Source organism: Ailuropoda melanoleuca, chromosome 9 (assembly GCF_002007445.2).
Source record: "Ailuropoda melanoleuca isolate Jingjing chromosome 9, ASM200744v2, whole genome shotgun sequence".
NCBI lineage: Eukaryota > Metazoa > Chordata > Mammalia > Carnivora > Ursidae > Ailuropoda > Ailuropoda melanoleuca.
This window is the reverse complement of record NC_048226.1, coordinates 90,605,014-90,632,044: the sequence shown is the minus strand read 5'-3', so window position 1 is coordinate 90,632,044 and position 27,031 is coordinate 90,605,014. Positions and strand designations below refer to the sequence as shown.

The 27,031-nt window shown below is 41.7% G+C and overlaps 1 long non-coding RNA gene across 2 annotated transcripts in view; it reads right to left on the bottom strand.

Moving 5' to 3' along the window:
- Positions 1-669: 669 nt before the first annotated feature.
- LOC117803816 overlaps positions 670-27,031 on the bottom strand; it is a 50,616-nt gene continuing 24,254 nt past the window's right edge. Inside the window, exons 2-3 of one of the 2 annotated variants that reach the window (XR_004627914.1) lie at positions 2,683-2,980; positions 670-953 (exon numbers count right to left, since the gene is read on the bottom strand). This is a non-coding gene — a long non-coding RNA (uncharacterized LOC117803816). The remainder of the gene's footprint in view (positions 954-2,682; positions 2,981-27,031) is intronic. The other variant, XR_004627912.1, reaches the window with a different exon arrangement.

The following is a 27,031-nucleotide window of genomic DNA, read 5'->3' as shown; positions in this document are numbered from 1 at the left end:
AGAGTTGTGGATGTAGAGAGAAAGGGGAATTTGTGGAGCAGGGAGGGCAGAAAGGAAGATTTTGAAGGAAAACATGGAGATTTGAGTGGCAGAAAGGCCCTAGTCCAGGTGGAATGGTGAAGGGCTGGAATGGCCAAGTTAATTACTCTGGAATTAGTGTAGTCCGTGCATTTGGGAAGGCGGCACTTCCTCCAGGCATGCCCCTCAATGTCCTGGGCGGCCCCTAAGGGTCTCTCCGTGGTGGCTCTTGTACTTCTCTATATCACCGCGTTGCCATATGGTTTTGTAACCATCCAGGTGTCCATCTGTCTGTCTCACCCAATGGACCATGAGTTCTTTGAGGACACCGATTGTTCTTACTGTCTCTGAATTCTGAGCACTTAGCAAGGTGATGGACACAGACATGAGCTTCATACGTGACGGCAGGCTAAATGACAGGAATTGGGCAAGGAGTTATTTTATGGTAAGGAGTTATGTTAGGTTTGACTCTGTCACTAATTTACTGGGATGCCTGAGATTGGCTATTTTGCCTCTGTGGGTTGCAAAGTCTTCCTGTTGTGAGATGCGATGGCTCTAGGAATTCAAGTATTTGAGTAGCATTGTGTCTAGAATTGAGGTGTGGTGACATACCAAGTTCAAATAATTGGGACACTTTAATTCAGGTCAGTGCTTCTCAAACTTTAATGTGCATATTAAGTTACCTGGGGATCATGTTAAAATGCAGATACTAATTCAGTAGGTGGGGGGTGGGGGTGGGGCGCGGGCCGAGATGCTGCATTTCTGATAGCTCCCAGGTGATGTCATGAGGCCAGTCAGTGGACCGCTCTTGAATAATACTTAGTCCCAGGTGAGGCTGTTGCTGCTAGACCGTGAACCACACTTGGAAGAGTAGGTCATTAGGCTGCGTTGTATGATGCCAAAAACGACCTGTTGAAAAATCTTCACTTCACACCCTGAAATAATGGATTTTAAAAATATATATATATATATATAATATATTTTTGGTAGGGGTACTTTGTAGGCTAGAATAACAGGATTTAGGTCAGCCTAACCAGGGCTCTAATCCTATCTCCATTACTTCCTGTGTGATCTCAAAACTCTTTGTCTCAGGGGCGCCTGGGTGGCACAGCGGTTAAGCGTCTGCCTTCGGCTCAGGGCGTGATCCCGGCGTTATGGGATCGAGTCCCACATCAGGCTCCTCTGCTATGAGCCTGCTTCTTCCTCTCCCACTCCCCCTGCTTGTGTTCCCTCTCTCGCTGGCTGTCTCTATCTCTGTCGAATAAATAAATAAAATCTTTAAAAAAAAAAAAAAACTCTTTGTCTCAGTGTCTTAACCTGTAAAATAGGATCATAAACTCTATCCCAAGAAGGAAGACTTATAGGACATGAGGATTCAGTGTGACAATGTACGTAACGCAATTAGTATGTAGTAGGTGGCTGAGCCCATGTGGCTTCTCTTCTTACTGACTCAGCAACACAGGAAGTAAAGAAGTTTCAGGAATTGTAGACTGATTTTCTCTTCACACCAAGAAAGGAAGGCTGAGCTTTGTAGGAAATGCATGCCCTTTCACTTCCTTTCTTTCAGGGGCATGAAACCCCCAGGTGTGTCTTGGTACAGAATCAGTGGGACGAAAGAAGAGTGAAAATGAAAAGTGTTCAGAGAAGCTGACTCACAACTCTTCAGGGAGAAGCCACCAGCCTGGGATGCTTTGTGGGGGAGAATCTGAGGTGGTTTGGGGAAACATGAAGTAACAGAAAGAAAGGGGAAAGACACAGGGGCTCCCCCTACTATTTACCCACTCGCCTCACTGGCCTCCTTTCAACTCCGCTTTCGGTCCCGAACCCTGACTCTTGAGGGACTGACCTTTTAGACACATCTTATTTATATACCTAGGGTAAAGGGAACAGGGCAAGTCCACATTCTGGCCTCTTGGGAGGTCAGGCGTGAGCACAGGTGTTAATATCTGTCCCTTGCAGTAATGTCTGTAATCATTTCTCAGGCTCCTGAATAACGACCTCCAAAGGCAGCACCCGAGGTGATTTTTAGGGACATTCCCTCAGAGTAGGGGTACTCAGCATTGTCAATTCTCCACTGCCTTCTCTGTACCCTCCTTCTGCTTTCTGGGCACCCCCGCCCCCAACTCAAGCAGGCCCTAGACTATTCAAATGATAGTTTTGGAGGCCTCAATCCACAGCTCCTGGCTGAGCTGGGTTCATGCTCCATCTTTAGTCCCACTACACTCAACACTTGCCAATCCTAGCCAGGGCTTAGGAAAACAGTCTGATTGGGAATATAATCCTGTGACCATCTCATTGATCTATCACTCCCAGAAGGAATTTGCATTTCAGAAGAAGAGCTTCCGAAAGTAAACGAGTCTTTGAATTTGTGGCTCATTACAGTGACTGCTCATCAGGCATATTTGGGGAATGGAAAACCACGGAGCTGTACAAGCCTGAGGTTTATGTCCTGAGGATCTGCACTAGGCCTGAGCATCTCTCGTAAAGAAAGGTTTCCAGGGGATTCTCATGCACAGTTGCAACGTCCTGGCTCTTGGTGAATTACTAAGGGAGACTGAAAGTTTTCCCTTTGTCCGCTCTTGATGTAAACATCCATTTGATTATCTGTTACTGTGTAATAAAACCTCCCCAGACTGAATAAATTAAACAAAAGTGATTTCATACTTCTCAGGATTCTGCAGATTGCCTGGGCTCAGCTGGCCGGTTCTTCTGCTCCACATACTAGCAGCTGGGTCGTCACACATTTGGCTGTATTCAGCTGGTGTCCAGGCTGGCCCGGAAGATCTGAGAAGTCTTCATTCACATGTGCAGGGCCTTGCTCTCTTCCATGCAGCCTCTCTGTGTAGATAGTTTGGGTTTTCTCAAAACATGGTAGTCTTAACATAATCTAATTTTTTATATGGTTGCTGGCTCCAAGAATGAAAGCAGAAGCTGCCAGTCTTCTTAAAGATTTGTCCTGGAACTGATATAGCACTATTTTTACTATATGCCACGCAGGCTTAATGGATTCCACATTTTGATGGGTGACATGTGCATATAGGGAGGGAAGGATTAGATAGTGCTATCTTTGGAGACTGCTTACCACATATCTTCCTACCAGTTTGCTACAAAATAGGGATCTGAAACATAGCACCCTACCTCTGAGGACTGTCAATCCTTACAGCAAACAAAACAGCACAAAATGTCCTTCTGGGCCAGATGACAATTTGGGACTATTAACCTTAAAAAAACTGCCAGGGTGCCTGGGTGGCTCAGCGGTGAAGTATCTGCCTTCGCTCAGGTCATGATCCTGGGGACCTGGGATCGAGTCCCACATCAGCCTCCCCTGCTCAGCGGGGGGCCTGCTTCTCCCTCTCCCGCTCCTCCTGCTCGTGTTCTTTCTCTCTTTGTGAAATTAATAAATAAAGTCTTTTAAAAAAATAAATAAAACTGCCAGTTGTTTTATTAGCGAAAGATGCGTTTATTTGGGAATAGCAGAGAATTGCAGTCCAGAAGAAGAAAGCTATGGCAGAACCATAGTTGGATCCCCTACAAAGGAGAGGAATGCTTTTTCATAGAGAAAAGGAAGGAATTGGGAGCTGTTATGAACAGAAAGTCCATTGGAGTAAACTGGGAGTTGGAAGCATAGTGGTTCTCATTGGCTGAGTTGTGACTGTCCCTCATTGGCTGGGCTGTTGCCAGTTGAGGACGTAAGGCATTTTCCTCCTGCTGGGATAGCACGGTAGTTTCCACGTGCCAGGTCCATCCCTTCCTGCTGGGTTCGCAATTGACCACGAGTGGTAGGGCGTGAAAGCTCCCCCCTGCCAAACCTCCCAACTCCATTCTAGTGAGCCTTCCCTTCATTAAATTTCCCAAGACCGTCAGTGGCTTTCCTGAAGGAGTTAGAGGACAGAAAGGATTCCCCCCACTCTAATATTGCTGGAGAAGTGGCTCCTTGATCAATTCTAACTAGAGGAAACTCAGGCAAAACACACCGCATTCACTTTGTGTCCCCCTAATGCCTGAGGGAGCTTCATGGGATGGTGGCACGGGCCAATGGAAAAAATATGGTTTTGAGCCTAACAGGAAGGGGTTAGACTACTAGATCCACCAGGTGAGACCTCCGGTGGGTGAATTTTTTGAGCGTCTGTTTCATCTTCAGAAAAGTGCTCGTGATCATCTTCTCTCAGGCTTTATGTGAAAATGCAGGGTGGTGTTATACACAGGTGCTTACCGAACTATTTAACAAATGTTGTGCCTATTGCACTAAGCGACGTCTTCTTTCTTAAAAGACGTCACTTTGTAGAGGTATTTAAAGTTGCAGGGAAAAGAAAACATTCTGTCAAACATTTAGAGGAGAAGGAAAGGAGAGAAGGGCTGCAGCTCAGCATATACTTAATGAGCAAGGGCATATCACTTAAAGCGTCGAGGTTCATGTGTTGGGTAAGCGACTCAAAAGAATTTCTTAGATATTGATAAGCATTGTGTGTGGTTTTAGTTCATTTTCCAGAACAGTGAGTCCATCTCCCTGGGTACAGTCAGAGCTGCTGGGAAGCTTAAGGAGGGGGCCTTGGGAAAGCATCGGTGCTCTAAGCCAGGTGGGCTGTGGAGGTAAAATCTGAAGAAATCAGTGGAGAGAAGAAAGGAAGCATGGATTGCAAAAGATTGGCAAGAGGCCTGGAATTTCACATCTACGTCATCTCTTTTGTGGTAAAGGGGAAATCCCAAGATCCATTGCTACCCCAGATACACCAGTGCATCCTTGACCTATTGGAACAAGACTGTGGAGAACAATGACTATATTATTTCACAGAAAACCTTCCGATCTGGCTCAGAACACCAGTTTTCCATACTTCTGTCTAGAATATTATACTCTTCTTTCAAACCCATAGCCCAGGGGTTACTAGCAAAGAAGAATCCCAATGACTTGGTCTCTAAAGGGCTCCTAAATGGAAATCAAGTGACCTTTTTCCATTTCCAAGATTTTCTTCTTCCGACTGTGAGACAGACAACCTACAGGGTGGGAAGGAAGAGAACTAAAATGGGTTAATGTGTACTGTATGCTGGCCACTTTCCTGGGCCCTTCACAGTGTTTCTCTCATTGTATATTTTTACAACAATGCTTCAACGTAGGCATCATTAGTCCCATTTTATGGATGAGTAAAATGAGGCTCCAAGACAAGGTCAATCAGGTAAAGTTGAATTCAAAGTCCAAAGCATTAAAGCAGAGCCTTACTGTGAACTATATAGTGAGATGAGAAATCCAAGATGTCATAAACCTTTTTGCCTCAAACAGAAAAAACATCCTAGAAATATAAGCAGCTAAGCCACTTGTTTCAGAATGTGACAGAAAAATTTCACAAAAATTCCAGAAATATAGAGATAATTATAATGATTCAAATGGTTTGATTTAATATATGAAAGGGTCCTACAAATAGAGGATATTAATTATTCTCTTACATTGAAGTATCAATTGTAAAAACCTAACCTGTCATTGGTCACAATTAAAAAATACCCTAAAAATTCCCCCAAATAGAGATTTTCAAAGTTGCCATTCTTTGACCACAATTTAGTAAGCCTAGGAATCAAGGACCAAAAGTTCATATGCACAGCAAAGAGAATAACGAAGCAAATCAAATTTTTTTTTAAAGTTTAACCACTAGGAAAGTATAAAATCCTCTTCCAATGTAAGCATGGGAGCAAAGAAGAAATAAAAATAGAAATTAAATCTTATCTAGGAATTATGAAAAGACGGTTCCTTGTTATCAAAACCTATTGGATGTGAACCTATCATTAGAGAGACACGTAAAACCTAAACTGCTATAATTATTTTATTATTGGAAATAAATGAATGATTCCAATGAAGAATCTAGAAAAAGAATCATAAAATAAATTGTGAGGGAGGACACGTGAACTCACGCATACAATACGTGAAATTCATGATGTAGGAAAACAATACGGTAGAAAAGATAAAGACAAGCAAACGCTGGTTCTTTGAAAAGACCAAGGATTGACAGATTGACATTAATCATGGCAAGCCTGCTGAAGGGAAAAAGCTAGTTTGCTTCACTTGCTCCAGGGCAAATAGTGGGACATCTGTAATTAAAACCCTGCCTGTTGGGGCATCTGGGTGGCTCAGTCGGTTAAGGATCCGACTCTTGGTTTCTGCTCAGGTCATGATCTCCGGGTTGAGAAACTGAGCCCCGCATGGGGCTTTGTGCTCAGCAAGGAGTCTGCTTGAAGATTCTGCCTCCCCTCACTGTGTCTAAAATAAATAAATCTAAAAAAAACTAAAAAAAAAAAAAAAAAAAGAAAGACAAACCATGCCTGTCTGCATCCAGAACTCTGTCTAATGCATCATCTGCTATGAAAAAGCTCAAGAAAAATTGATCATTAATAAACTGACTCGAAGATGGTAAATAAAATAAAGGTTTTTTCCCAACGTTTCCAAGATATTGCAAGGCTATAAGAAGTTCAAAGGACCTTTATTCATATTCGTTTCCCTTGTAATGTCACAAAGCAAGTAATGCCTCCTTAACACTGAGGATTCGTGTCTGAACTATGGCTGGTGCCCAGTGATTTCCCATGTCAGAGCATTCCTCTATTTTTTCCATCCAAGTTGAATCGATGAGATCCAGAGAAAGGTGAGGAGATTGAAACTAGAAGGACAAAGACAGTCCAAGAGGAGAAGCCCGATGTGGACCTCAGGGGCTTTACTGAACTTGGTTTCTGTATCAGACACAGTTTCACCTAGATTGCACAGAAGGTAGGTTTCTGAACCCCTTTGCACAGAGATGTTCAGCAACCTACCCCAGGCCACATAGCCTTGGCAGTCAGGAGCCAAGTAAGGGGCTCCACACCATGGGGGGCAGGATTTGACCTCAGGCTGCCTGACTCTGTAGTCCATGCTTGCAAACCCTCTGCCGAACCATTTCCTACTCCCTGCTGAATGACTTCGGCTCTCTTGCTGTTTTCCCCTCCATCTCACTGCCTCCCCTGATGGCCCATTTCCTTGCTGGCCTGGGATCTGTGATAGGGCGATAGGGCGTTAGGAAATGATTAGGAATGGGAGGGGTGCAGCCCTGTGAAAAGAAAACTCACATGCTCCCCTTCCTCAGCTGCCCGTTCTTTCCTTCAGCTGATAGCTCTCCTGTTATATAAATGGAATGTTATACAAATGTTTCCGCCATGAGTTTCCTTTCAAAGGATGAATAAGAGAATGAGGCGTTTTGTTTTCCTTTGTTCCCCGGTAGCACCTATGTTAAGAATTTGTGCTCAAAACATGACTCACTAATTCTTGGAGCAAAGCACAAGGAAGTGAACGGATCTAATACTTCGGTGAGATGTAGGCTTGAGCTTGTGTGGGAAAGAATCAACTGGAATCACTTAGGAGAGGTTTCATTCAAAAAACAAAAATCCTCCCTCTCCTACCCCTTCCCCAACGGCTCCCGACACGACTGTTGTGTTCACGTAGCCCCGTTTGCTTTTTTGTACAATTGTCAAATATTTCAGGCAAGTGATATCCAGTTCCTTTGTCTGTGGGTGTGTGCTGAATTGTTCGGGTTTATAATCATTAACTGAATCATTGGTTTGTTGTTCGATAGGCAGTCTGGATTTGGGAATAGTTATTTACAGAACAAAGGCGGGAGGGAGGTGGTTTAAATACAGTGCAGAGTAAATACGCTTGATGAGTACCTAATTTTTGTGAACTTAAGTACAATAAGCTTCCAACTAAACCCAGAGCATTTTAATTCCTTCAGCCTATGTATGCTACCGGCAGAACACATCCTGTTGGAAGAGGGAGATCGTATTCTCAGCGCACAGATAGCCATTCTCAGAACCTGCTTTCTAGAAAGTGACCTATGTGGGCAACCTCCACTTCCCACCTCCTCTGGCCCCAGTAACTCCACTGCCTGGAATGTCCTCATTAGAATTCATTGGCTCCAGGGAGCCGCACCAATGTCAGTGAGTCAGCTTGCTGGCTACTGGGGATCTAGGAGCAGGCTGCCTGGGTGCCAGGATGTTTTCTTTGGAAGGAACCCTCTTCCTTGAATTTCTTTTCTTTGCATGAGACAATGAGGAGCTGGAAGTCACTTTGGGTGTGACTGTTTATCTCTCTTTTATATTGGTTGCTCAATTCCTTAAAAAACATAAGTCCTGGAGCAAACAGGCATTTGGGGAACCAGCTAGAAGGACTCCCCAGAGACCCTCCTTCCTGTGGTTGACAAAATTTCTTCTAATAGCCTCCACTGTCTAATTCGTCAGGTCTATGCCCTCTGTCGGAGAAAGCCCACCGTTTCCTCCCCCATACTGTGGCATAGACTGAAAATCAGGGTTATCACCAAGTTCTTCCTCATTATCAAGATGATATCACTCCCGGATAATTTAGCACCCCTCCCTCCCATCCAGGCACAACAGTACGACCGCCTGTATTACCAACAATCGCTAGCGCGGCTTTCACCATCATCACTTAACCTGTCCCCTGACCGCCACCAACAGAATCGCCACCACCACCATCAGGAATGTCGCCACCAAAATCTGTCTTTGTGGTTGCACCAGCACCACATCTACCACCACCACTAATAGTGGTGCTATCACTACTACCTTCACTTAATTCAGTTACTTACTGTGCAGTTACCTAGTTGCATAGCACAGCCTGGCACTCTACGAGGGCCTGGAGATACCGAGAATACTACCACGATTCCTACCCTGGAGGACAATAGCATATTAGAGGAACTTAGAAAATTATATAAATGGCAATATACGACATGGAGAAATAGATGCTGTAGGACAGATAAAATGAGATGCTGGGTTTGCTTAAAGCAGAGGGTAGATATTTTAGCAATTCAGGAAGATCAGTTTACTATCACTTTTTGTTCTGGCAAGCTGGAAGCTAGGAATGATTTCAGCTCCAAGTAACACAATAGCCAATCTAGAATAATTAAGACATAATTATTGCACATGGCAAGATGTCCATGGTGGGCTTAGTGGCTCAAGAATATCAGGGCTTTAGGCCACCACTGATGTCATTCTCCTTCGTTTTTGTTCATTGCTGCAAAATGGCGATCTCCTCTGGCAACTGAATTCAAAGTTAGCAAACGGGAAGGCCAAAGTAGAGGGAAACCTCCCCTCTTGTGTCTATCTACTTTATCAAAGTAGAGAAAATATTTCCCATAGGACTCTAGCAAAGGCCCCTTAATGTCTTTTTGGCTAGAATTGAGTCATATAGCCATCCTTAGCTGCATGGGAGGCCCGGACTGAAGATCTAGCATTTGTAGCCTCTCAGGCAAGACAGAAGGGGAAAAAGAAGAAATGAATTGAAGTCGCTGACGGTTAGGAAGCCAGATTACATGTTACAAAGAGAAATCCATGGTTCTGCCCCAGGAAGAAGCCTTCTTTGATCATCTAGTTCTGGGTTCTGGTGCTCTTATAATATCCTATTCTATATCGGATGCTACACACACACACACACGCGCACACACACGCACGCACGCACACACATGCGCGCGCACACAACGCACACACACACACATGCACACACGCACACGCGCACACACGCACACACACACACGCACACACAAATTTGGTGGATGAATTTTTTTAAATAAATCATACCCAAATAATGACAAAAATTATGGCCATATTTGCTTCATTATTTGTTGAATTTCTGTCTACCCATCAGATTTTAAGATCTAGAATGGGGCCAACGTCCATCTTGGTCATCACGGTATTCTCAGCATCTAGTGCAGGGCTTGGCATGTAGCAGACTATCAACATTTGTTAAACGCATATGTATAAGAATGAATGAATGAATGAATGCAGACTTTGAGATCAATTGAAGAAAAGATTTCAACAATGATAAATATTGAGATGGATATGTATGTATATATGTATGTGTGTATCTTTAGATTCTGGTATCTTATTTTTACAATAGTATTCAAAGCATGTTTAGAGATTTTTGTTGAGTACTCAATCTTTATGCTAGAAATTGCTGTTGTGTCTTCCATGTTTTACTTCTGCAGCGTTGCACTGAAAATGGTGGGGAATGATAAAGCTAAAGTGGTTCAAGTTTTATCTTCTCAACAAGGGTTTGAAAAACTGCAGAGAATTACGCAGTATTATTATTATTATTGGGGAATGATAAAGCTAAAGTGGTTCAAGTTTTATCTTCTCAACAAGGGTTTGAAAAACTGCAGAGAATTATGCAGTATTATTATTATTATTATTATTATTTTTAAAGACTTTATTTATTTATTCAACAGAGATAGAGACAGCCAGTGAGAGAGGGAACACAAGCAGGGGGAGTGGGAGAGGAAGAAGCAGGCTCATAGCGGAGGAGCCTGACGGGGGGCTCGATCCCATAACGCCGGGATCACGCCCTGAGCCGAAGGCAGACGCTTAACCGCTGTGCCACCCAGGCGCCCCTATGCAGTATTATTTGTAAGCAAGTATTTCCACTCTGAATGACCTTCCTCTTNCTTCCTCTTCTTCTTCCTCCTCCATCTTTTTCTTCTTTTGGTTGGTCATTTATAATGGTAAGGGAAATAGATAATGCAACCTAGGCCCCTTTTCAAATATGACAAAATTATTCTCTATTTTGATGTGTAAAACTCTGTAATCAATTGCAAATTATAAGCAGCAGGAAGAGTTTGGTTAAAGAGAGAAACTTTGAATAACAGATAATAATCTTTTCTTTCTTTTTTAGGAACATCTGAGAGAAAAATCATCCTTTTTTAAAAAAATAATTAAAAAATGTTTATCATGCAGAATAAACAATACTGGTTCTCTTTTACATTTTGTGAAACAGGTTGGTTGATGTGGGGTCATTTGGGGGCAGATGGTTTCTCTTTTCAGGGCATTATCATTCACAGTCATTTCTGGACTTCTAACACAGTAATGCTGTTTCCTCATTGTACTGCCTTTCCAATAATGTTCTATTCCAATAATGTTCTTTTGCCAGGTTATACATTCATCAATCACAAGATAAATAAGGAGATCACATGCTTGAAATATTCCTTAAACCTGTCTAGTATCACTTAGTTTCAGTGAAAACTTCTTGTCCATAAACTTTTTAACTCTCAGGAAGGATTTTTCTCATGGTTACTTCTTTGGTGAACTTGGCCCTATTCTGGCCCTATTGCTATGTTCAAATTACCTCCAAAACTCATTGGCTTAAAATGTAGCCATTTGATGATACCTATTGGATGCATCTGGAATTTAAGAGAGCTCAGCTGTACACTCCTGCTCCAAGCAGCACTGGCAGAGGTCACTCAGTGGTATCAGCTTGTGAATGGGCTAGGCTAGCAGGTCCAAAATGGCTTCATGCACACACCTGCTATCTTGGCAGGGATGGCTGGAACAGCTGAAGGCCAGGTGGGCATTTATTTCTACTTGCATCTACTCTGCAAGGCTGGCTCAGGCTTCCTGACAGCATGGTGGCTGGGATTTGAGAGACAGTGTTCTAAGAAAAAGCACCCTGACAGCATATATCTGAGAAGCCCAGGCACAAGCTGCAAGGCTCCTTATCACCTTGCCTTTGAAATACCAAACATTACTCTCCCAGAAATGCACTCCGGTGCATTTTATTGGTCAATCAAGTCATCAAGGCCAGCCCATGTTCAAGGCAGGCTTCTTCTCTTAATGGAAGGAGTATCGAAGAATTGGTGGCCATCTCTATTATGGAAGGAATGGTAAGAGCAAAGTCAAGAAATAGGGAAAAAGAGGAGCATTTTTTTTTTCTTCAGAGAATGAGTCATACAGTCTGGATGAATTATAAGGTACATGGGATTTAAGCTGGGAAGGTAGAATGGAAAACATAGAAGGTAAGAGTAAGACCTTTATCCTTAACAGAGTGGGAAATAGGGAATTAATAAAAGGATGTAAGAACAGGAGTGACCAGGTCAGAAAAGATGTGGGTGTTGGTTAAAGAAGGTGCTGAGTCGGGGGGTGGTGAGAAATGTGNAGATGTGGGTGTTGGTTAGAGAAGGTGCTGAGTGGGGGGGTGGTGAGAAATGTACTGGATGTGGGAGTCACTGGGATAGTTCACGAAAGGGAGGCAACTGGAGAAACCTGGGGGGAAATCTGCCCAGATCTGAATCAGGTGTTACAGGAGTAACTGGAAAGGAGGGACCAGATAGAAGAGCATTTCCAAGGCAGAACTGATATATCATTATCAAGCCCCAACTCAGTGTCTTGTAAATAACAGAGAATTTATTGAGACATGGAAACTAAAAGTCTAAGAGTGGAATCAGCTTCAGGTGTAGTTTGATTCAGTTGAATAGTAGAAGGAAGATCATCTTTGCCTCTGATTCCTCTGTGTGAGGGCTTTATTTCTTGGTTATTTCTTCGAATGCGGATAAAATATCTGAAACTGCTGTAAGCCTCACATCCTCACACTATCAAGCCCCACAGAAGAGAGCATTCTTCTCTGTCCTAGAAACCCTAGCAAAGATATCCTTGCGTTTCATTGGGTCTTACTGGGTTATGGGAGTCAGCGCCCCCGTCCTCTCTAGTCAGTCCTTCCATTCCCTAAGTTCTGCAAGGGCAGGCACCTGTGATGGATTGACCAGAACTTCTTGTACTTCTTTCTTATTCTCTTGGAATCCAGCCCTAGGCTGCAAGAAAGTTCAAGCAGCCCATGGAGAGGCCAGTAGGGAGAGGACCCAAGACTCCTAGCGGACAGCCTCGGCTGGGCTCTCAGTCAATATCCAGGACCAACCTGCCAGTTGTGTGAGTGAACCATCATGAAAATGGATCATCTACCTTAGAAAAGCCACCTCAGCTGATGCCACATGGAGCAGAGACAAGTTGCCCCTACTAAGCCCTGCCCAAGTTGGAGGCTCACGAGTAAAATAAATGATAGGTTTTCATTTAAATCACCGATTTTGGGGTGGCTCTTATGCAGCAGTACCTAACTGGAATAAAGCCCATTGTGGTATATCTATGTCACCTCCTCCAATCCAGCTTTTTAAATTAATAATGTTGATATTTTGATTTTCAGATTCAGCTTTGAATCTTTTGTGTTAATCAGTCAATTGTTTCTGAATTCACATTGGGAAATTCAGCTTGTACATGTACCACAGATGACTGAAATAGTGATTGAAGACAAAATTGTGTATAGTCTTTGCAAAAGCAGAGTAGTGTTTGGGTCCTGGGATAATGGCAATTTTCTTTCCATGGGAGAAATCTTCATAGAGAGAACAAAAGAACTTAACAAATACTCAGCTGGTGAAAATGGCCATAAAACTTTGAAAGCATTTTCAAATTCATTATTCATTTATCTGTCCTGTGTGTCTATTCATCCATCTATCCATCCATCCATCCATCCATCCATCCATCCATCCATCATCCATCATCCATCCATTTCTAGTTCCTCTCTTAACAGGCAATATAGTAATAGGCCTGACCAGTAAGACTTTCATGGGGCAGGTAAGGAGGAGAAAAATTCTCTTATTTGTAGAGTTCTGGAAATTAGTGAATGGTGGATTCATATTGGTTAAGATTTATAAGAAAACTTTTCTAAAATACAGAGACAGACCTGAAGAAAATGTTGGGAACAACAGAATAAAGCCAGACGATCCAATAGCCAGAAAATTCAAAAAAGGACAATTATGTTAGACTGGTACTTGGAAGGGTGGTCTAGACTAACTCATTTGTTCATCCAACAATCATTCATTACATGCTACTGTGTACCAGCAGTACCAGCAGCATATTACGAACTGAGGGTTCAACAGTGAATAAAAGACAATAATTCACTACCTTATTAGAGCTTACATTCAAGGGGAAAAACAGATAACATACATGCAAATCAACAAAGATCTATAAGAACATTCAAGGTACCAAGAGCTCTGAAGCTANAATGATAATTTTGAATTATCAAAACAGATAACATACATGCAAATCAACAAAGATCTATAAGAACATTCAAGGTACCAAGAGCTCTGAAGCTAGTAAAATAGGGTGGCTGATAAAACGACTGAGAAGGCAATATTAATGGTTAATCAGGAAAGATCTTTCTGGGAATACATTTGAACTGGGATCCAAATGACAAATAGAAACAAGGAAGGTAAAGACTTGGTAGACAAGCATACCAGAAGTAGTTACAGCAAGTGTAAAGGCCCCGGAAAATTCCATCAATGGGCTAGTACCCACAACTAGCTTCATGTGATGGGAGGGTTGTAGAAATTCATTGAAAGGGCCCCAGTGGCAGAGGAAGCCAGTTCAATTAGTCATTTATTTGTCCATCCATCCATCCATCCATGCAACCATCCACCAGCATACATGTTGGATGCTTTTCATATACCAGGAACTGTGCTAAGCCTGGGTGCTATAGAAATCCAAAGATCAACAATCTCTTTACTTGAGGAATGCATTATCAATCCCCACAATCACTCTCTGAGATGAACTGGCATGTGATTGAACACTCACTTTATTGGTAAGGAAACTGAAACACAGAACCTAATGACTTAACCTGACATCACGCAAGTGGTTATTGGCAGAGCTTAGCATTTTATTTTCCTTTCTTAATCAGGGAAAGTACTATGTATGACCTATTTTTTTTCAAACTCTCTTCCTTAGTGGGGTAACAATTAGAGTTTATCTATTGCTAATGCTTATTTACCATTTTAGGTTTCTTTAATTAGAGTATTTTAAATTAGTGTTATTTTAATTTTACTTATCTCCTGAGACATTCCAGGGGATGAATAACAAATGAAATAATGCACACGAAAGCACTTTGTAACCTATAAACCATAATACAGATGTGAGTTATATGCAGTCTTATATTTGAGGATATTGCTTCATGCATTAGTGCTGCTTCCTCCTCAGGGATCCCTTAGAGAAATTCAGAGTAAAATAGACTTCTGGATGGATGCTTTAAAGACATTTTATATTTTCTTTAAAAACGAGACTGTGAATTCTGAAAAGGACCCAAAATAGGTGCTTAATAAATATTTGTTGACGGAATCGATAAGATGAAATATGCCAGAAACATGGGTACCGTGTGTTCATTCAGCGTGGCTACTTGCCGTGGAAGAAGGGCCAATTAATTCAATACCACATTGCCACCCTAAGGAAACCGTCTGATTAATTTTCACATCTGTAGAGGGCTGCTTATTCGCTACCTTGGGAATGAGAAGCATATGGCTCAGGGAAAGAAGATCATTCTTTCGAGAGAAGGAAATAAAATTATCCGGGGGGAGATTACCCAGTGCTTTCAAAATATTATTAATCATTTTATTTTATTTTTTTTTAACAGTTGGTTTTAAAGCCCTGTGTTGACTTCACGTTTACTTTTGTTCCTCCAGCTGAACAGGTGATTCTTTAAGTCAAAAGCCACAATCACCTGCCTTGACCTAGAGACTACTCAGTGGTTAACAGCTTAGGCTTTGGAGCCAGGCAGACTGGATTCAAAATTAGGCTCTATTGCTTAGACATGTGTGACCTTGGAATAGTTTCTTAACTGCTCTGTATCTAAATTTCCCCTTTTTTTTTTTTTAAAGATAAGTAGTATCTACCTCATAAGATTGTTGGAAGTGAATTAATACATGAATTAATACATGTAAAGTAATTAGAACAATAATGCCCGGGAAGTATTAGCTAGTATGTGACTACTTGCTTGAGTTTCCCACTGTATTATAAAGGCTGAAAAAGAAAGGCTCCGTCCTGTTTCATTTATGTATCCCTTAGTGTCAGGATTGGGTTAACTGAGTGAGGCTCTAGTCTGAATGCAGAAATTTGGTGGAAGGGGGAAAAAATCAATACTATATGCTGGCTAACTGAACATAATAATAATAAAAAGAAGATAAATAATATTTTAATACACTACTTAAAAAATCAAAATTAATGCAAACATTCCATGGTGAACACAATACCAAAATTGTAAATAGAGACAGAACTAGTAACTTGAAGTTAATTAAAAATTATTTAAGATCATCGCTTGGTCAAGGGAAATTGTCAAACATGGAAATCTTCCCATTTGAAAATGAGATAAGAAAGAAATTGATTTTGAAACGTTATTGATTAGTTTGTTTCCAACAAAATGAGGGAAGAAAAAAAATAAATATAATGAAGGAAGTAAGATTATAATAAATTCTGTTTGGGGTATAAATAAAATACTTAAAATAATTCTCTGAGTTTTAATACTCCTGTGTTTTGATTTTTCAACCATCCTAATGTTCCAGAAAAAATTAGCTATTAAAAACTTATATTAAAATTCATTTTGCCTTAGTCTCCAATATAGCTTGGCCTGGCTCTGATCTTCCTAGCTCCTGGCTCAGGTCCTAGCACATTAAAAGTGTTCAGTGTGTGGTTGTGGAAGGAACCCTGAGCTCTACAAGGCCAGGGCAATAGGGTATCTGTTTTTGGAACCCTTCCCCCATTTCAGTGTCTAACACAGTGACTGGTACCCAGAGGGGTTCAAATCATGTTAGTTGAATGCTGAATGAAAATAATTAGATTTACCCTAGCTTGATTCAAAATTCACTTCATATCATGTTATTGGACTCAGTATAATTGAGATGTTCATAGTGGATTTCAGAAGTCCCATCTATGAAGTCCTAGCCTATGAGCCCCTTACCTTGGTGTGAGCCATTATGATCCCTCCCTTGCTTTGGAGTACCACAAAGGGCACCACACAGTCCCCAAGAGACTAATGGGAAGAGTTAGCAAGCAGGAAATTGTACCACATAAACCTCTGTGTCTTCTTCTTGCATGCCTACTAGAATTGATGGCTTTCAAACACTTGTGACAATGACCTTTAGAAGATACATTTTGTACATCATGATCCAGTATGCACACGTATGTTTTTATACATGATTACAACAGTATCATTAAATACTTAGTTGAATTATGTAAGAAGTATTCTTTTTTTTTTTTTAAGATTTTATTTATTTATGTGACAGAGAGACAGCCAGCGGGAGAGGGAACACAAGCAGGGGGAGTGGGAGAGGAAGAAGCAGGCTCCCAGTGGAGGAGCCCGATGTGGGACTTGATCCCGGAACACCGGGATCATGCCCTGAGCCGAAGGCAGATGCTTAACGACTGCGCTACCCAGGCGCCCCAAGAAGTATTCTTTATTTAAATTTTATTTAATATCATTACAAATGCATTTGTGACGACCTCAGAGTGGTTTCATGAACCGTTGAAGGCCTAGGTTCATAGTTTGAAAAATGCTGAAGGAGAGTTTTTTGGGAGGTGGATAGTGCCCGTCTCTCTGCTATGGTACCTAGTATAGCCCAGGGTGCAGGGAAGGTGGCCAATGAGCAACACCGGCTGCAGCCCTGATGCCAAATGCATATGCTTTGGAGGTGGACAATTGGGTTTGAGTTCTAGCTTTGTCACTAACAACCGTATGATCACGGGCAAGTGACTTTGCAGCCTCATTCTCTTGTAATGAGGATAAAGATGACAACAACAATGATAATAGCTAACATTTGTTGAAGGTTTATAATGCACTAGGCTGTGAATAATGGAGTAATGATTGGAACTTGGCATAGGTGTTGTGGGGACAAATGGGGTCAAGGTATAAAGTACTAGACACATAGGGGGAAATTAATTATTGCTGGGCCCTCTTTATTCTTTGTGGACCCTCTGAGCCAGGACTTCCTACTGGGAGTTAGAAGTGTGTTGCTTGCTCCTTGGGGTATTTGGCAAACTTGGAGCTGGAATGAGTCCAGCACTTTGAAGGGCCCTGTGAGAGCACACCACCAGTCACATTCTCAACAACCCATCTTCCAGCCTTCCTCCTGGCCCATTTGCAACCCTTTGGTCTGCTTTGTGGCAGTTGGGTCCAGCTGGCCCTTGTCCACTTTCCAGCCTTTCTGGGAAGGACAGTGGCAGTGTTGTTGAGGTCTGAGGCCCACAGAACACAGAGCTCATGTCCTCAGGCTACCTGTGGCATTTCTCCCAGGACATTTCATGTTCTCCTTATTGGTGTCACTGACACATGGGACCACAGAGGAGAGAGGGCTGGGCAAATTGCCACTACAAGTGCAAACCACTGGGAGGGGGTGAATTGTGTGAATCGGTCTGTTCTGATCAGGTTTTCTATAGGAAGAAGCATTTATGCTTGCTTGAAACGAGGTTCTCAGTTTTCCTGGGTATGCTGGTCCACCTTGCTCACAACTCAAGAATGTTTCTATCTTAGCATCTGGGAAGTCACCTCTTGCTTAGGGAAGAACTTGACAGTAATATCAATACTTTCTAGATATGTCTATCATCCTATATATACATGTAATAATTACCATTCATTGAAAATATACTATATCCCATTTGTTTGATTAGGCTATTTCAAAATCTTCATAAGAATATTTTGAACAGTGAATTATCATGCCTGGTGTGCAAATTTTAAAAATCAATATTTAACAAGAGTTCAGTGACTTCCTTCAAATCATCCAGCTCATAATGGTGGAGTTTGAATCAGAGCTTAAGTCTGCCTGACACGAAAGCCAAATTCCTTGTGCTTCCCACATCACCTATTCACAAACCAAGTTCTCATTAATAATCATAGTTCACTTTATGTTTACTCACTGTTTACTACATGTCTGGCTTTATTGTAAGCACTTCGCATGTATTCCTGCTAACATTTAATCCTCAGAGCAACTCTATGGGAAAGGCTTCTTATTATCCCATTTTTCAGATGAGGACTCTGAAAATAGCTATACTTGCTAAGACTTAAGTGGTGGATCTGGGATTTGAATTCAGGCAGTCTGTGCCCTTGACCACTAACCTATGCTACTTCATCTCTATTTCCTTTGGGTCTCACATGACCTATGGGAAAGAGAAAGCAAACATCAGCCCTTTACAAGTAAGGGCACTGAAGGAATTTATTTGCCCAATACGATAGAGCTGTTATGTAGAAGGGGGGCTGGATCAGTGCTTCCGGTTCAGTGCTTGCTCCACTAGATCAGGACATTGCTGTCCATGTCATTGAGGCATGCATGGTGCTCCTTACCTATCCTGTGCTTGGCACCTGCGTGTGGCGAGCAGGGAGGTGTGTGGTAGCCTCTGTGAGCTTCAGGACTTGAGTGGGTCCTGGAGCTTGGACTCAGATGGAAGATGTCTCTCCTGTTGGTATACTTTTCTGGTTCCTCTCCTCTGACTGTTACAGCCTGGCTTCAGCATGTGCTAGTCTTTCCTCCTGTCTCCCTGCTGCCCATCATTGTTCCTCGGGGACTTCCTGCATCCAGGGCACCTCTCCAGTGTAGCAATGACCTGGATTCTGAATTTTCTTGCTTATTCAAGATCTTGTCTCTAATTCTTTCTGGTCACAGTCTAGCGGCATAAAACTTTGGGGAAACCTCAACCAGCCCTTTCAAAATTCTCACTCTCTACTTTATGTACAAGTGCATGAAGCATGTAACTGAATGCTTGGCTATACCCACTCTTCTGAAGTCTTCTAATCTTTTTATTAATAATTTGGTTTCCCAACAAAATTGCCCTTGATTTTATCTACTTCTTATGGCTCCTCCAAAGAGAATAGCATAAGGCTAGCTTCACGATAAGTAGGAATAGAGACAAGAAAAAAGACAGGGTAAATAACCTTTATTACATGTCCCCCATGAACTGGACATTTTCATATATGCCATATCATTTAATTCTGACATCTCCTTGAGACAGGAACTGATTATCCCTATGTTTAGAGAAAAAAAACCTAAGGCTTAGAGACATAAAGAAATGTAGTCAGAAATGCTTTCATCATGAAATCACTGTTTCTAGGAGTTCAACATGCATGTATCTATGGGTGCACATACGTGGGTGTGCATCACACCCACACTTCTTTCTTTAGTTTTTACTGGTATAATGTTTTTTATCCATGAATCTACATAAAGCTCGACAGTTGTTTTCCCTGATTATATTGTGCATACTTGTTCACAGAATGAACATATTTTCCATAGCAACAGCAGTCCAAATCTCAGATTTTATTTTTTTCAAATACATATGCCTAAATGTGACAAACGTGTTTTGCACTGTAAGACATTAATTTAAAGAAATTCATAAATTAATAAAATCCTCACTTGAACTGGTTGTCTTAGTATTGGACTTGAAAACAAGGTCTGCATATCTATACAGACACAGGTGCATACATTAAATGCTATGATTCTATCATGTGTACATGTAATTAATCAATACTTGCCAAATCTGTCTGTTTCAGTGCCATCAAATAAATGCATTCATTGAGTGCATTAATTGTTGGGAAGTGACAAGATGTGAAATGTGTTTTGTGTTTCCAAAAGTAAGTAGATGGTTGCTTAAATAACCACTTTTAGCTTAATATATGATTCATTCACCACTTCTTCCTCTAACTTGTGATAATATAAAAGAGAAAAACTATCATATAAAGACTTTGCCCCATACATACTTCCCTTTCCCACATTCTGCAGTCCATGTTAGTCCTGTCTACTCTATCCAGAACCTCCCTCTACAAATATTTCTCCAGCTGGGCCTCAGATAACCTCATTGCTGACTCGGATTTTCAGATACATACATTATATATTGAAAGTGAACCTCTTGTTCCAAGAATTCTAAGCCCTATATTAAAAAGAAGAGGTAAATTAGTAGCTGTTTATAATAAAAGAATCTTAAAAATTAAATTCTCATTGATTTTCTATTTTTGATTATGTAAATTGAAAGCGACATCCATTGTATTATCTGGAATTTTGTGAAAATTCTGTCTACCAAAGCAAATACTCACTGAGCATCTACCATGTGCCAGGCACTGCGTTCTAAGCGGTGCAGTTAATATTTACCTACCAAAGCAATGAAGACTACATCTGCCACATACATGGTATCATATCAGATGCAGTGGGGTATTAGAAAAGTGTAGGAAAAACACTCCTTAATCTCAAGAAAAGTTTCAGTTTGTTATTTGGGGGACATAAGATTCAGTACAAACTAAGAAGTGAGCATGGTTATGAACAATTAAAATTGGTCCTGGAAAATTCTTTGGTAAGACAATCTTAAACAGGCTCTCCAGAAGGTTGGCGAGGAGACACAAAGATGAGATGAACATCACTGGTGTGAAAGAGAACAACGAACTAAAACCCAGGTCCCTGGGAAGTGTTGAGAGATGAGTTCATATATATATTTATATGAGTTTATCCGTATATGACACCAAGATCTTAGAGCAGGACGGGGAGGTGGGCATTGTACAGGCTAGGGGAACAAACCCGTTTAAATCCTGTCTCTGCTACTTAATCACTGAAGCACCAGGAAATCATTTGACCCTGTTAAGCTTCAAATGCCTCCTCTATAAAATGAAGATGATATGTATACCATAGTATTACTGGAAAAGGTTAAATGAGACAATCAGTTACAAATTGGCATGTCAGGTTATTTTGGTAAACAATGGTTTATGACAATTAGAAGTAGGTGGGGGGTCCTTCCTGCATCTGTTCCCCAACAATCTTACTTCTAGAAGGAGTACTTTGACAAAAGCCAGTCTCTGTCACTTGTATAAATACTCATTATGAAATAGCCCCAGACAGCCCTACAGCCTGTTGGGCTGGGTAGGTCCCTTTAAATATGAAAGAATCACTTCAGGGTGTGGTTTCCTAGTTTCTTTTTTCCCCACTAGAATTTCAATTCCACGGAGGCAGATGTTTTTGTGTATTTTATTTACTACTGTATCCCCAATATTGAGAACAATGCCAGACACATAATAACTGCCCAGTAAATATTGGGTAAAATGAATGAACCAATTAGTGAATGAGTGAACTTATCACCCTCCTGGTACAGAATAAAGCTAACATAATATATTCATGTGCATGTATATACTGATAAGTATTAAAGTAAATTCCAGATAGAACAGCATGGAAAACACCTGGCATATTGGTGTGCTTGTCTTCTGTGTCCTTCTCATGCAAACCCACTGAGTGTCTCATCCTCTACAATTTCTAGCTCAGAGCTTGAACAAATCAGGTGCCAGTTATATTAAATTAGGTTGAATAGACGTTCTTATGCATTTCTTTTCCTCACCTGTAAATTGGAGATAATAATTCCTATCCTATTTACTTTCTTGGGCTGCTGTGACATTCAAAACACAATGAATGTGACAAAAATGCGTAAGGTAGTTAAACATAAGACTGTATTTGCAAAATGTGAGCCATGAAATGCCTGCATCAGAATCTTCTAGATTGTGTTGGAAATGTTGGAAATGAATGTTTCTAATTCATAGTGTGGCAAATATACCTGGAAATCTGCATTTTAATGAAATCACCAGGTGATTATTTTCCACTCCTTTATTTTTTTAAGATTTTATTTTTATTTTTATGCTCATTTTTGTCTATCCCCACATGCTTTGCAAGGACAATTAGATTTCCAGCATTGCCTTAAGAGCTGAGAAGAGAGGTGGTAGTGATGATGAGTGTGACAGATTGAGCCACAATAGTGACCAGGAGCTCTATGAGGGAAGGGAAGGACACTGACTTTTTGATCATCTATTATAACCCAGGCACCCAGTATACTGACTGTCCTATAATCAGTGTTCCATAAATGGCCGTTGAATGACTGCCATCAGTGGTGGCAATGCTGGCTTGTGAACTCTCTCTGTGACGCCCAACACAAAGGAGGTGACACTTGCTCCTTGAGACGAAAGATGTAGGTCAAGCATGTGAAATTTGGTCTTGCCAAAAGGAAGAAGATTTCCTTCTTGCACTTTCTTCCCTTCCCATTTAAACAATGTCCACAAGCTGGGAAAAGGTATATAAACATAGAGACTGTGTTTGCATACCCAGCTCTGGGTTGGTAATGACCACATTTCTTGCCTTATGTTGTCAAAGTTGTCTTTGTCCCCAGAATGCAATTCATTAGCCCTGAACTTAGGAGGGTGCCCAGGGGCCTCACCCTACATTGCTGGTCTTTGCCTATGTCCTTCCAGTCTTTTCCTATAGCAGGTCAGAAGGGTCAATGAGGAGTTCCTTGAAAATTGTGCATAAAGCTGATTGCTTAAAGAGGTAGTTTATTGCCTAAAGTTAGGCTTGATTTCTTTTCATCACCCCATAAAGGAATCAAGTGATCCAAGAAACTGTTATGATTTACAAAAAGAAGGGCAAAGGGGGCAGGCGAAGGAAACAGCTATGAATGTGTTGATTGCTATGAAGATGTTCCAGCCTCCCTCTCAACACATCACACACACACACACACACACACACACGTTGCTGCTTGTCAACTTCAGTGTGTAGTAGCAGCTGGAAGCATCCTTGAGCTTGGCTTTAGGTAAAGGTTCTAACTCATTACCTAAATGAGAGGCCTGTGAAGCCACCTGCTCTTTTGCGCTAAGTCTTCCCCAGCAGACAGCAGTGGCCCAGAGGCCAGAGAGGAGATTGAGAAGAAAGGGGATAAATCCTGGGCCTGGAGGGGGAATAGATCTCTTGATTGCTACTACCACCTGCCAACCCCACTGTTTTCCTGTTAGTTCAGATCAGCTGTTTCCTGTGTCTCTATGTAAACAAACTGGGAAGTCAATCGTTCCAAATGGGAGGAGAAATTGTACAGAACACCCCAAGCACTAAAATTCTTATTGTTTGTGTGTCTGTAACTTGCCAGTAACTCCTATCCTGTGTTGTGGGAGAGCTCGGTAGGCTTGGCTCAGTTCTCATCCTCATGGTCCATGACGTCCAAAGTCCTCCCTTGATTTTTCGCTAATTCCCTGGTTTACTCTCTCATGGACACCCTCCACCTGAGACTTCTCTCTGTTTTGCCCTAAGTCAGAGTGGTTCCAGGAATTAGCCTTTATGTGTTTCCATAAAAAAATATACTAGAAATTTTTTCTGAAGATTTGGAAGTTCTAGGGAAGTTCACACTACTGACCTTGCTGCCTTCTGTCATTCCCTGACTTTTCCTGTCTCAACCAAACCTCTCTGTTCCTTTGTTCCTTCCACAATTGGGCCTGATGGCACCAAGTCTTCTCCTTATGTAAGGTGAAGAAGGAACATCAGCCATCCACACCTCCTGCCATCACACAATCCCATGGATGTCCAGAGTAGAAACACTCTGGCGTGGGTACTTCATCACCTCCTCGGAAGGCTGACTTGCTTGCCACCAATAAACTTACTTTTTTTGTTCTGATTTCTTTGTTTGCTGTCTATGCTGAAAATGCTGAAAATGAGATGAAGAAATAGAATCAGAGGCGTGGAGTTACCTGTCCTAATGCATGCTGTTGAGGAGTAATGGAACTAGGACTGAATTCATGTTTCTCTGCTCCTGAAGCCCATGTGGCTTCTACTCAACCATATCACATTCAGCACAAAGTTGAGGAGGAAGCCAGGGAGATGATGGGGAGAGCTTTACCACAGATAAAGATCACAGTTCCTATTCTTGGCAGGGCCTAACAACATTGACTAATAGCAAGCAATGCAAGCAGATTTTTATAAAGAGGAGATTTGTAAGATAGTTCTCTCCCTGTACCTTCATTTCTTAGTTTCTTTCTGCTGCAGTAAGAAATTACCCCCAATTTTGTGGCCTAAAACAATAGCAAAAAAATTTATTATCTGGTAATTCTAGGGGTCAGACTTCCAAAATGGGTTTCACTGGGTTACTATCAATGTGTCAGAGTAATAGCGTCCCTTCTGGAGGACCTGCAGGAGAATCTGCTTGCTTGCCTTTTCCAGCTTTTAGCAGCTGCCTGAAATCCTTGGCTCCATGAATCTTCCCTTTTCAAAGTCAGCAGTTCCATCACTCCAACCTCTGATTCGTTGCCCCATCTCCTCCTCTGACTCTGACCTTCCTAGCTCCCTATTAGAAGGGCGTTCATTGTGATTGTGATGGGTACATATGGATAATCCAGGATCATCCCCTCATATCAAAGTCCTTAATGACATCTGGAAAGTCTTTTTACCATGTAATGTCTCATACCACAGGTCCTGGGATTTAAGATGCGGATATCTTTGGGGGGATGGCATTGTTCTGCCTACAGTACCTTCATTCGTGATTTCTTAGTTCAAACTCCATTTCTTAAGAACCGACCATGTAGCAGGTAGTATGATAGGAGCTGGGTATATAGAAATAAAACACTCTCTCGAGGAGCTTACTCAAGAAGGGAGACAGACATAAAAAGTAGTCATTAGACAGCAGTGTGCTAAGTGCTGTGAAAGAGGTAAGTACAGGGGCCTCTGGGAGCCCAGAGGAAGAGATCAACATGCCATCTTCAGGGCTGGAGTTCATCTACAGTTCTGGAAAATGGGATGCCTGGAAAGTCTTTAAGAAAAACAGGTGAAGAGCAGGAGAGACTCAAGCCTGGTGGGTAGTGATTATTATGTGCACGTTTGTCCACATGCAGAGGGACAGAGAGTTCATCTAAAGGGGAAGTGCAGTGATGGGGAGATAGGGAAGGACAGCCATAGCCACATGCAGATATCTATAGGGGCATCAGCAAGCAGGATGGGATGGCTGCGGGGTCAGAACCAGCTCATGGCATGGAAGAGCACCTGTTGTAAAATCATACATGATGGGTAGGCTGAAGCTGTTGAAATGCTACGTCCTGTCCTTGGAGCTGGTCTGTACTCATGGGCTGGCTGCGCTTCAGATGGAAAGATCGTTTAGTCAAGCTTTGGAGGAATTCGTGCATGTGGGAGTTAATGTGGAAAAAGGAGGTGAATACTGGAAGAAGACTTTTGTAAAAGCCTTACGAGTTATGAAAAAAGTGGAAAGTTGCTATAGCTCATAAAATAAAAACAGAATTACAGTTAGTCAAATCAATATCTATGTATCTATATATCTATATCTATATTTGCGTGACCATACTGAGGATAATTTGATTTTCATAGCTTACTTATCAATTCCATATCCCACAAACATTTATTAAACATCTACCATGCACTGACCACTATATTTAGAACTAAGAACACAAAGATAAGAGGATACAATCTCTGTCCTCCAGGATCTCATAAAACAGCTTCAAAAATCCTAAAACAAGAATATGAACAAAGTGCTACAAAAACCTTTTAATAAAATTGTGTATGAATGCCTGGCATATGAATGTGTAACAGGGTTACATGTTTGCTCTCATAGCACTGGCTGCATTCCTCTCAAGTACTTTTCATGTAGCAAACATTCCTCAGGTGCAGCCATTTGTCCAGGCTCTGGAGATATGAACAGTGAGCAAGATAGAGAAGGTCTTATTTATATGTTGCTTACTTTCCAATCATAGAGTACACCACTAGTCCAGGGGGACAGCAAACAGGATAAACACAGACATGCATTACGAAGGATGTAAGTGGTGATGTTAGGGGCATCTCTGGGAGAACAAAGTTAGATTGAGTGATTAGGAAAAGTTTTTTTTACATTTCCGTTAAGTAGAAGCCTAAAGAAGATGATGTTGCAGAGTGAGGGTCTTTGGGGGACTGTAGTGAGGGAACTAGAGGCATTTGGGGTATGACAGCAACCCACTGGCAGGAGCCATCTTTTGGTGCCACACAATTCCCCGAGTTGTGCTTCTTTCACAAGCGCAGGTGAGAAGCAAGGTGGTGACTACATACTCTGACTGTCTAGCCTCCTAGCCTTATATGAGCCAAGCAGATGAGGTAAAATTTTAAATCTCTTGCAGTGTATTACTTTGCTGTTGCTATATAACAATTTACCACAAATGTAGTAGCTTAAAATGACATCCATTTATTATATCACTGTTCTGTAGCTAAGAGTTCAGGCCAGAGCTCAACCACATTCTCTGCCGGCAGTATCAAAAAATGAAACCAAGGTCCCGCTGGGGCTGTGATCTCCTCTGGAGCAAGGGGACCCACTCAAGCTCATATGGTTATTATCAGAATTCAGTTCCTTGTGGTATAAGACCAAGACCCCCACTCTTCTGCTGTTCAGGGATTGTTTCCAGTTCTTAGAGACCATTTCAGTTCCTTGCCATATGGAATCTTCCACAGACCCTCCCACACTTCAAACCTTTTTAACTTCTGGAAGAACCCAGTCCTTTGTAAGGGCTTCCTGATTAGGTCAGGCCCTCCTGGATAACCTTCCTTTTGGTTAACTCGAAGTCAACTGATCAGTTACCTAATCACAAGAGTGGAACCCCATGATGTACATGGTT